At 39.1% G+C, this 12253-nt stretch overlaps 1 pseudogene; it reads right to left on the bottom strand.

Moving 5' to 3' along the window:
• LOC123959292 overlaps positions 1–11842 on the bottom strand; it is a 16466-nt pseudogene extending 4624 nt beyond the window's left edge.
• Between the last annotated feature and the right edge of the window lie 411 nt (positions 11843–12253).

Below are 12253 nucleotides of genomic sequence, written 5' to 3'. Positions count from 1 at the left end.
TTACATAAATAAAAATATTTCCACCATAAATTGATGCAAAAATGCAGGAAATAAACTTAGTTTAATTCTCAAAATTTTCATTTAATTCAGCATTGAAGATTTCTTAAAAAAAAACGTTAAAACCTTGTCTCGTCTCAATCTTGTGTCTCATCTCGTCTTGTGGGTTAAGTGTCTCGTCACAGTTTCTGATCAATGAATAACTGGAGCAACAAGGCGAAACCAATTCAAACTTGAGAACTACACAGACAGGGCCAGTAGTCAGACCTTGCTAGCAGTGCGTCATTAGCCATGTTTCCATCTAACTGTCATGAAAATTTTAAGCAAACTTTTGAAATGTCAAAAACAAGAAAAAAATAATGCAAATTAGTCTCCGTGCGTTATGAAAATATCTGGCAAGACACCAACAGCGGAAACAAATTTTTGTTTTTACAATTTTGCCATTTCCAACAACAATTTCTAATGCGATACTTCACAATGTGCATAAAAAAACATTGATATAAATATGGCTATTGAGTCATTATAGAACCCCAACTATGTTGGTTACTGTTTTTTGGTCAATTGTGGCTCTTTGTCCATTATGTTTATGGATAGAGAATATGTCTGCACACAATAGACTTTTCATATTGTGCATCATTCAGGTCAAATTTGAGAGATGATGTCATGCAACAGTGAGTTACAGTAACTGACAAAGAGTGATACAAATAAAAAAGTGCTCTATATGCAGTTACGACCAGTATATAACAAATAAGACCTGAATATGGACCTGTGCACAAACCTCTGTTTTAAAAAAAATCACTAATATGCTGCATAAGGTATAGACACAACTTCATATATTTTCTGTTTGCAGTCCCAATACCCGATGCATCAAAGAACTCAGTTTACATTCACACATTCACTTTATTTATGATTTGTTGTACCAATCTTTTTCTTCTGGCCTAAAAGGTAACAGTATTTGCTCAGCTGTGCTTTGGAATTAACATCCAGGCTCATGCACCAGATTGCGTGCCCGGACCTTTCTACCAGGCCATGCCTGCAGTGGTGTATTTGAAAGCACAGGCATGGAACCATCATCTGCTGGGAAAGCCAGATCAAATAACAGATTCAGATTTGCCAAAGTCATTAATTTCACATGCTGGCAGTGAAAGTCCTTATGCACAACCAGAACAGAGATTCATGGATTTTGGAAAAAAATTTCCATCGGTCTTAAGTGCATGTGTTCACTTGCCCAGACTTAACTCGATTAAAGACTTAGTAGTCTGTGCTGTTATAAGTAATGGTGGATAAAGCATGGATAGCATGGACCAGGCAACGTTAAAGCAGCATTGAACACACAGGGTGCAGATGTTGGTTTCGTTTGTTTGATAGACTGCTTTGTGTCCGTGTGTGGTGAGAAGAAAATTCTGAGGAATGATCAAAGCATATTTATAATTTATAATGAAAATGTTCGTGGTGATTAAAACCTGTCATTTAAAACAACTAAGATTTTTCACTAAAATGCTACTAAAGTGCTGGTTGGTAGACCAGATAAGTGGCAAATTAAATATTGACTCATAACACTATTAATTCACATTAATCGTGTGAGTGTGTGATGGTAATGGAGGAGTTTTTTTGTCCGTTACCAAAGTAACTACATGGTTTGCTGCTTCCCATTTGGTGATGGAGAAATAAATGCACAGTGTAAGAAAAAAGATTTTATGACAGCAAGGTGTCTTTTGTTCATTTCTGTGATTTCAACATGGATTTGGTGTTCACACTTACCAAATGCTGTAAGTTATACAAATTGGGCTCAACTTATTTAGTGAGAAAGGAGGAGGACAGAGGTTTAAGCCTATAGTTTCGCATCATTTCCTGAGTCACTTCTCGCATGTTTTTTTCCATGACAAAATGTGGTTTGGAGACCAGTTAGAGCCTTCGGTTGACAGAGCTATTGTCAGCTCTTGTAGTGTGATACCCTTTGTCACCGATCAGTCACGTAGTCACCTCAACAACAAGTCTTGTAAGATGAACAGCACAGCGACCTGCTGACGTCAAAGTCGCGTCTGCACTAGGCTTTAGCCCCTAGCTATCAATCTCGATGTTAGCTTACTAGCTTATTTCGTCTTGTGTTGTTGCATTGGCTTGATGTTCGTCTGTGTTGGCAAAGTTGTCGGCTTGCTAGTTTTTGATCATTAGTAATGTAATCATAACAAATGCATGTGTACAGCTGTCCATATTTACGACCATGGTCACACGAATCGCACAAGAAAAACAAATCTTATATAATGTTGCTTTAAATGATCATATCTGCACAACGGTCAGTTCAAAACAGAGCATGCCAAACTGGCTGTGTGGGTTTATGACCACACTCTGGGCAGCCAAGAGACTGGCTGTTTGGCTGTGGTAATTCCTGCCTTGACACGTGATATTGTTCGCTTTCTTGTGTTATTTCAGTTTCATGTCCAGGGCCTTTGTTGTTTCACCAATGTAGTGTTCCTCTCAGCTGTTGCATGCAATGTCTTACACTTCTCCAGTTTTCCTTTCTTGGACCAGAGTTACCCTCAAGCCTTCTGCACCTCCCACTCGCTAACCTTCCCCTCAGGAGAATTTTTTACCTGTCCATCTGCTTAGTTATAAATTGAAAAACAACAACAACAAAAAACTCCTACTTGTATTTGATTCTTGTCTTTAGTTTTTCTTTTCATTTTGTCATCTTAGTAATACAATTTGAGTGATAAATGAAGTGATAGAGGTTTACCAGTGAACCAGAAAATAAAATGAAACCCATAGTCAGTTAAAACTGATGCTGCATTTTGGTCTTGCCGGACCTGTTAAATGGGTACACAACAGTGCCCCAGGATATGTGGGTAGAGATGTGGCATGCACATGTGTGAAAGAACAACAACAAAGTTTTGTGTTAAGAGTGTGTGCTGAGTGTTTGCAGAGTTTACTGGGTCGAGCCAATAGAGTGTCTATGCCTGTGTTCATGCAGCACCAAGTGCCCAGTCTGAAGGTGGCATTTCAGCCTGTGTTGGCGGAATGTGGATGGCCAGCAATTACCAGCCAGTGAATCACACTGTTGGTCACAGTAGTTTTTATTGCTCAGTTTTGCTCAGCTAGCTTGTTAATATTCTTGATGTGCAAGAGGTCTCAAAAAGCATTTAGATTGTGAGCCCCTGCTTTACCATGCTTTACTATACTTTCATATACTTTAATATACTATTTTTTGTAAACAAAATGTTACAATCACTGCTTTTTATACCTCAGCTGCTCTTCTGCCACCTGGTTTAAGGTTGTTACATTGCAGTGTTACAGTTAGAAAGGCATGCCTTCCATGATCTGCAAATCATCAATATTAAGTAAATAATACATACATAATAAATAATGGTAAAAGAATTACCATTTGTGGGGGAGAGATGAGGATTGCACCCATTCAAGATTCAAGCAAAACATATTTATTAACTGTTAAAGGAGACCTTGTGTGCATTACATAAACCTCTACTTTTAAGCTAATTTATGTGGTTTGCAATTCCATTCAAAGAATCGAAGGATTAATTAGCAGCAAAAAGTTGATAGCTCTCCATGTTTTCTTCTCTGTCAAAGAACGCCATCTGCGCTGCCTTCCTGATTAATGAGCAGGTGGAGTAGGAAGCATTTTCATCATGGTGTGCATTGAGGCAAACAAAAAGTGAATTTACTCTTCCCAGAATACCAAAACATGTAGTGAATATTTGATACAGTCTTTACAAATGTCATTTTAATCCTTTTTTTTTTCAAGTTGAGTATACATTCTACTCAGTACTTAAAATAATGTCTCTACAAGCTTGATTAAAAGCAGTTTAATGTACAATGTAAAAAAATCCCCTTAACAAGAATAAAGCTACCTTTTTCTTATTGTTGATCACTGGTTTATGGCCATCTCTGTCCCAATGCTAGAGAAAGAGAGCCAAGATTGTGATCATTTGTCATGTCCCGAAGGGATAAAACCTGGGGCTGCTCCTCTTCTGATGAATTAGATTGAATTTGTGGAATTGGAGGCTTTTCCCATTTGACACATTCCATTTTGTCAGAAGTTGAGTGTGATTTGGATCGGGCTGCAAGTTTCAATAACTACAATATTTTTTGGTAGACTATTGGCCACTGTCATGCCAGGGACAGATATACTATTATAATTACTATATAATAGTCAGAAGCACTCACAGTATTAATACTTTGTGCGTAGAACATAAAATACTTCAAGAACTGTAATATATTTCCAAAACCAAGAATTGGCCTAAGGCTGCAACAATGTTATTGAAATAGGATTAAAGTTAACTACCTAGGTGTTAGCGGCATCTCAAAATGGCAGTTCTTGTGATGTTGATCGGCATGTTCACTTTGCTGGACTCAGGAATGGTGCAGGAGATGGATGAAAATATGCTCTCCCCTCACTTTGACATCGCATTTGAGGGAACACACTCTCCCTTACGCGATCTGCTCAATCAAGTGCCGATGCAATTGATTCTGGATACGAACACTACAAATTTTTGTTGCTACCAAATTCTAATGGTTTTAAATTATAGTTTGGTTTTATCTGGCAGCTTAACTGCATACTTCACTTCCAGTAGGTCTTATAAAAAAACAGGCCATGCAATGGTTTTAAACAGAGATGCTTGGTAATTATTGTTAATATCAGGTAATGCGCAACCAAATCCTGGTCCTTGGCATTTTTCATTTAAATATACACAGCTTGATGGAGTTAGGATTTGGGCTAAATCAACTAATGCAGACATAATTGTGCTTTCTGAAACCTGGCTGTCTGTCACTGTAAAGATATCGGGAAAAAGCATAGTAAGTTAACAGCAGCTATGAAAGTTTTAAATATCATTACTGCCCTTGATAAAAAAACAACACTGTTTCACTTTTTATTGATCTTTCCAAGGCTTTTATTACAGTAGGTCATATTATACTGAAACAGAGGCTGTCAAGCATAGGTCTTTCTCAGCATGCTGTTTCGTGGTTTTCTAACTATCTGTCAAATAGAACTCAGTGCACCCAATTTAATGGGCTTGTATCTGATATATTACCTGTTCTAAATGGTGTTCCCCAGGGCTCTGTACTTGGGCCTCTTTTATTCACTATTAATATAAATAATCTACATAAAAATGTCCAAAATGCACAATCCCACTTTCATGCAGACATCGCTGTTATTTATTGCTCTGATTTCACATTAGCAAACTGCTTTTACTGCAGTTCAACACACATTATGTTAGTTAAAGCTTGTTCTTAATGCAGACAAAACCAAACTAATGGTGTTCTCCAAAGCTAAAAATAGACCTTTAAATCTCCCATGTATCACTACTTACCAGTTAAATGTGATTGAGGCAGTAACTTTATATAAATATCTTGGAATTACAATTGACGATTACCTCTCCTTTAAATTGCATATAACAAACCATGGTCTCACCTTGTGTATAAATAGACCTGGCATTTGGCTCCCATTTTTTCTTTAGCACTATAGGTAAGAAGAGCTGTGTCTTCGATGGGTAAGTTAAATATTGTCTTATTATAGAAATTCTACCCGGTGGACGTACGGGACCCCGACAGCTCTGTCTCTTCTCATGGTCAGGCTTCATGCAGATCTCTTATCCCTCCCTACGGCAGAACCGGAGCCCGGCTGGGGTGACAGGGGTGCTCCCTGGCGTTCCCCTCTCCGCCTTCTACCGGCGAAGGAAGGCCTCCTCCGGTGTCTGGGATTATCTGGGACATTAAGTTAACATCAGGCTAATATGAGTCCAACATGAAGCTAACATGCGGTCATAGCTGAGGCTAACAACATCTAGCAACCGGATTGCGTGCTGCTGGTCCAACCCTTGTCACTCAGAGCAAGCGACTGGTACGCTATGGGTCGGGACTGTGTATGAAAACCTTGTTGCTCCTTGTGTGGAAACTGTTGAATAAATGCTGAGTCTCGGCCAATTCAGCCACACCAAGCACACATGCCCAGCTGCAAGCTTGTGCTTAATCATGGCATCACCAACACAGTCCCTCTTTCTGAAGGAGCCCACGGAAGCGTCTGTTAAGCTATGTGCACACATAGCACTACACACATGCCCCGTGCCAGATGTTTATTCCCTAAGAGAATCTGCCGTGCGGTGTACTGTCATTATGCCGCTCCACACAATACGCACGTTCCACCCAGCTGTGTTCTCGCATTTAATCATGGCTTCAGAACAACATTCCCTCTGCCTGCATCCAGAGGCATGTGACCATGTGTGTTCCACACAGATTACGCATGGCAGGCGTCAGTGACATTGGGGGAATGTAAAGGGCTGAAGCAGCTCACTTCAAAGAAGCTCCGTCACAGAGCCGTAGCGCAAGCCCCCACTCTCCCCATTATAAGCAAAACCCTCTTAAACGATGGAACTTGGACGCTCCTGCCCCTCCCAACAACACCTTCACCCTTTCAAGCATTGAGTATTTTAGAATAAGAGCGTTTTGCTTGCCTGATTTTGCTGAATTGTTCAGATTTTGTTGATTTGTAGTTGGAGAGAGGCTTCAGAGTGCGCAGGTAGCTGCATCCCGACCCGGTTCCTTCATATTAAAAACAGAATAGTGGCAGTTGCAAGCAACAGAGAAAACAGCTGAGTGGTTAATTTCTAAGTGAGGTTACTGCCCATTGACAACAAGGCAGTAAAAATTGGATTTATTATGATTTCACATAGTATTATAGTAAATAGCTTACCAATTGTATCATATTAATTCCAGCTGGACAATACAGCAGGTTTTATGGTTACGGTTGTTTTCATTCTTAAAATCATTGTGCAAGAAAAAACATCTGTCTTACTGGTTCAGATGCATATGCGAGTGAAATACTCAACATAGAATATTGATAATCCACAAGGTAAAATATTTTACATAAGTAAGATCAGGGTTGGAAGGATTACTTAAAAATGTAATCAGTAACATAATCCAAGTACCACTAAATAAAAGTAATGTAATCTTATTACTTTTAGTTACTTTTGGATTACTTCAATGCCAGATAGGCAAATGAAGACAAGAGTGTCAATGATGCATTTTCTGCTCAGTGTATTTTTAGAGAAACATGTAGAAATTTTTCCCTTCCCATGAAATCAAAATCCATGTTTTTTTATGATAGGCTTTGCACTATGTCACCACTATGGCAGTATCTGGCCCATCAATGACAAAAAATGTGTTTCGTAGGTATTCTCGATGATATTTAAGAGTTTGACATTTGGAAAAGCATTTTAAAACGTTAATGACTCGTTCTGCACTTGTATTAATTTAGCATCTGATGGAAAGATTTCTCAATGTGATGCTGCTGAAGCATAGTGTTTCTGGGCCCCACTGATTACTGTACAAAAACACAACTTTTTTTCACTTATTTTGGTGAATCTGGATCATATTTGATGGAGAAATATATTATAGTTTTCTCTCTGTAGTCCCCTGGCTGCTCTGCCTCAACTCTGCTTGGTCCCCTGGGAGTGATGGAGCAGTGCGGAGCCTGATTGGGAACCGGAGCGGGCAAGCAGCCAACGAAACCTCAATCAGCAGCCTCTCAGTTAACACGGCATGAACGGTACTGAACACAGCCTCAGAGACTAACAGGGAATCCAGTACTGAGATGATTTACAGAGCTTCCTGGCGGATAGCTTTACTTTTTGCTAAAACGTTAATTGTGACCTATCTGCCTGTATCTGTGGCTGGTTAGCTCGTTTGATTAACCATACTGCTAGCGGTTCAATTAGCTTACTCAGCTCTGGGTGCCAACAGCCAAACCTAGCAAGAAAACCGCCTTGGGACTGTATTCCCAGTGGTCAAACTCTCGGAGGCTGTGTATGCTTTGCTCGGTTCCGGTCCGGCTGCCGTGTTCACTCACTGAGAGCTGAAACCAGGCCGCACAGAGTCTGCATGACGGGGAGGCAGCGTAAACACACATTCATCACTACTGGCAACTGTAAACGCCAATCAATGTCTGTGACACGTCCCTTTCTAGCTTTGTGTTTTTATAGAAACACATACTATAGACTGTATATAAAAAATCATACAGAGGCAAATAGCACTGCGTTTTCTTTTTCATGGAAACTTTCTGCTTAAAGTAATCCCTATGAGTAATCCCCAATTTTACGAAATGTAAAAGTACAAATCTGATTATGTCTATTTTTCTGTACTGTAATGGAATACAGTTCCTTTTTTTGGTATCCTGATTACGTAACACATGTAACATGTAATCCGTTACTCCCCAACCCTGAGTAAGATTAATAAGGAACTGGGGCAGATGTGGCTGATCACTGACTATTGTCTGTAACAGCAGTGTCTAGGACACAAGAATAAGACAACTGATACTATTAGATACAGTAAAAGAACCTCTAATTATGCAGTGATCCATTGGTGATGAGTGATGTGACTTGCAAATAAACTGTATGCAGTAGTGTTAAAGGATATCAGAAGAGGAAATAAACGGATGCCGATCAAGGAAACTTTCACATTCTTTAAGACGTACACCCGACATACATACACGCACACACAAACGCACACTCACCTTCTTACACACATGCTTGTGGATATACAGTACATGCTGTTTTGTTAATATTGCATGAGTGAATATATTGCCAATCTCTAGAACTTCAAATCCTTCAGCCTACTAGCTATTGATTGTAATTTTGGTTATAGTTATTAGTTTAACTATTAATCAGAGTTCAAAATTGATAGTTTAGTATATTTTGTGAGACTAAATAAAGTAATTGGCTAGGAGTGGTGCCCCAAGGTGAATTTTACAGTTTGTGTTATATTCTATTATTAATTATTAATAGGTATAATTTTAATTATTGTATTATTTTTAGTGTACATTTATAGCCCAATTCAAACAAAGTTAACAGAATTACTATAGGAGATTCACATCTGGAAATGGAATATGTCATCTGTAAATTAAGGAAACAGAGTTGCTCTCTATTAATCCATCTATCCATCCATCGTCAACCGCTTATCCTGCGTAGAGGGTCGCGGGGGGCTGGAACCAATCCCAGCAGACATTGGGCGAAAGGCGGGGTTCACCCTGGACAGGTCGCCAGTCCATCGCTCTCTAATAATATTATATACATATAAAGCATTCCTAATTGATGCAGCACAGGTGTTTGTTAGTCAGGAAGACTTCATGCAATAAGTTAGGGGCTTGGTTTTTAATTACCTTAGGGATTTGCTAATTTACATTCTGCCTCTAAAAGCCTCTCATTGATACTAGGAAGTGTGTGTCTGTGTATGCTGCAAAATGGTTTGATGGGAGTGTGGGCAAAGAATCAATAGAGATTTAATGGGAAACAGGATGTCCTCAGGTAAAATTCAGGACAAGATACTGCATGAAATTCGATCTGTGGGGTTAATTTATGCGGTTTAGATGGAGAAAAATGTAAGGAAAGGCACTCCATCTTGGCCCTCGTGTACGCTTACATTCTTGAAGGTCAGAAAGCTTGTTATAGTGGACAAACATTGGATGTCCAATGGTGCTGCCTTCTCATTAATCTCTTCTTCTCATCTAAAGCAAAACCTGTAAAAGGGTCTGCACATACTGACATGTATGAACAATCAACATCTCCTGATGTAGAACTTCACAAAGTAATGAGTCTGAAAACCATGGAAGCTCATCCTTTTATTTAATAACCAAAAGCTTCAGAAAGTATTTCTCCCTCCTCCCACTGGGTATCCACAGGACTCCTCTCACTGGTCACAAAATTTTCATGAAGCTCATCTTTCTTCAAGATTTTTAATGACATAGCTATATTATTAAATAGTACACAGTAGAGCAAGGGCAAACATTTTCAACTCATATTTGGGGTAGACATTACAATTATATTCTGTAGTCATTAGCCAACATCTTGAAACCAAACCTTCTTCTGCAAAATACAATTATATACTACTAATTTTCCTGATTGAGACGTAGTTGCTTCTTGGGTCACATTTATTGGCAATGTTTTTTCCAATGTAGGGAATTCTAACCTACAAAGCACAGTACACTGGACACCAGATATTGCATACTACATTGCATGTGTTAGGTTTAGGCCAAAAACATAATATATATCCCAGTTGCCTAATATCATTACAGCAGTACAACAGAGAGAAAGAGAAAAAAAGACAGGAGGGTAAAGTGACATTATGTCATGACCTGCTGCTACCACACTTGATTTTACAGTGTTACAAATGCAAGATATGCATTGGAGTCCACTAATCAACTGTTAATGTCCCACCACTGAAACCAAGAGATTCAACATTGAATTTTTATTCACATACAAGCTGTTTTACACATATCAGAAATGTTTTTGCTTATCATGTGCATTTTAGTCTTTCTTTTGTGCATTACAAATACATTTGGAATGTGGATGGGATTCTGAACTGGCCAACAATGAGTTTTAATTTGTGTAAAACAATTACTCTGGAAAAGTTGCAATAGTCCAAACAGGATATTTAAAAAAATGTTAATCTCATAGCTTTTATTTTCCTAGAGCACTGAATTAACATGCAGTACCTTGCACGTCATTTCATAGTCACATTTTAATTGCTCTCCATTAATTACATATTCTGGGTGAGCAGTGCATTTGCATAGATTTCACATGCAAGTGTGACCTACTGTTGTGTTGTGTGGCTGAAAAGGTTTCCACTCACTGATACGATATGAATACAGTATGCAGTTGCAACCTGCTCCACCAGACTACACCAGTATTGGACACAATACCTTTTAGTATGCGCCAAGGCTAGGCTTAGTTAAACAACATTTTTGTCTTTGTAAACAATGTTAACACAGCTGTATTTGTGGAAAGATTCCAATAACCAAAGTTTGTATTCTTTTCGATTACACGCCTTTTACAGGTTATGAAATCCTTTAAAGCCACATGAATAGCTATATGCCACAATGATTGCCAAAGTAAGAAATTTTAAATTGCACACAGTGCAAATATTTTCACAATAATGTCCCTAATACATTTGCTTTTTTACAGTTATAGTTTTATTCCAGTTTGTCATGATACATTTTATTTTGATGGCTTTTAACACGTCCCTATATTCATTTTGGCTAAAAAGACTGCAGTTAAAATAGGTATTAGCGGACTGTAATTTCAAGGGTTGTTATTTGTGGATCTTCAGCTGACAATCAAATAAAGACAACAAACAAAATATCCGAGAACATTTGGTTGCTTAAAGACAGCTACAGTCATTAGCTGTGGTATTCAGTCCTGACAGATTTCCAGTTGACTCCTATTTCCTGTGTCCAGTCAACATCCCGGCCAACTCCTGCTCCTGCTAATCTATAGCAACTTCATGAGCCTGCTGAATTACAGTTAAGTCTTGTTCCTGCTGAACTACCATTGAGTTTGGCTCCTATGCTACAGCAATGCTTACCAGATTCTTATAAGAATTACGCACTCCCTAGTCCCAGAGCTGCAGAAACTCCTCAATCCTGAGCCAAAGCGGTTTTCTGACTATGCTTTCCTAGAGCAATACCTTGACTCTGTTGAGCTACAGCGGCTTCCTGTCACCACTGATCTACAGCAGCTACCTGTCACTATGAAGATCCAACAGAACCATCACCCTGCTATGCTGCAGCATCCTCCTGCTTCTGTCACATAGCTGCAATCACCTCAGAGATCCCACGGACTGCTGCAACAACCATGTGCACCTCTGGTGAACTGCAGCAGTTATCGCTGGCCTCCAGCTCCAGCTCCACTATCCTGTCACCGTCCTCCAGCTCTTCTTCCCTGTTGATGGCCTCCAGCCCTGCTGCCGTGTCGACGGCCTCCAGCCTAGCTATCCTGTCAAAAGTCTCTGGATCATGGTCTTCGATCGGCAGCCTTCTGGGCGGCCTCCAGAAGTTGTCCATCCTCGTCGATAGGGTTGGGTATAATTTAAATTTCATCGATTCTGATTCTACTTACTGAACCCGCTTCTAATTGAATCTTGGTTCTGATTCTAACGCCTTTACAAAAAATCTTGTTGATCCACTTGTTGATCCCCTTTCTCCTTGCTCATCTTCCCCTTCTTGGCTAAAATGGAAGGATTTTCTGTCTGAAGGGGTGTCTGGGGACTCGTGTCTTAGAAAAATATTTATTGGAATAGCATGTAGACATCATTTGTTTACCTTCAATATAATACATATGGCAGAAAATCAGCACAAAGCTGGGTGCAATACTTGGTTGGTTATAAGTGTAGCATGTCTACTTATGTTTTAAACTTATGAGAATTAATACAAAATTATGAATTTTAATATTCAGAGAATATTAATCCATAAATC

This window comes from Micropterus dolomieu, linkage group LG20, assembly GCF_021292245.1.
Source record: "Micropterus dolomieu isolate WLL.071019.BEF.003 ecotype Adirondacks linkage group LG20, ASM2129224v1, whole genome shotgun sequence".
Taxonomy (NCBI): Eukaryota; Metazoa; Chordata; class Actinopteri; order Centrarchiformes; family Centrarchidae; genus Micropterus; species Micropterus dolomieu.
This window is presented reverse-complemented; position numbering and strand designations above follow the sequence as displayed.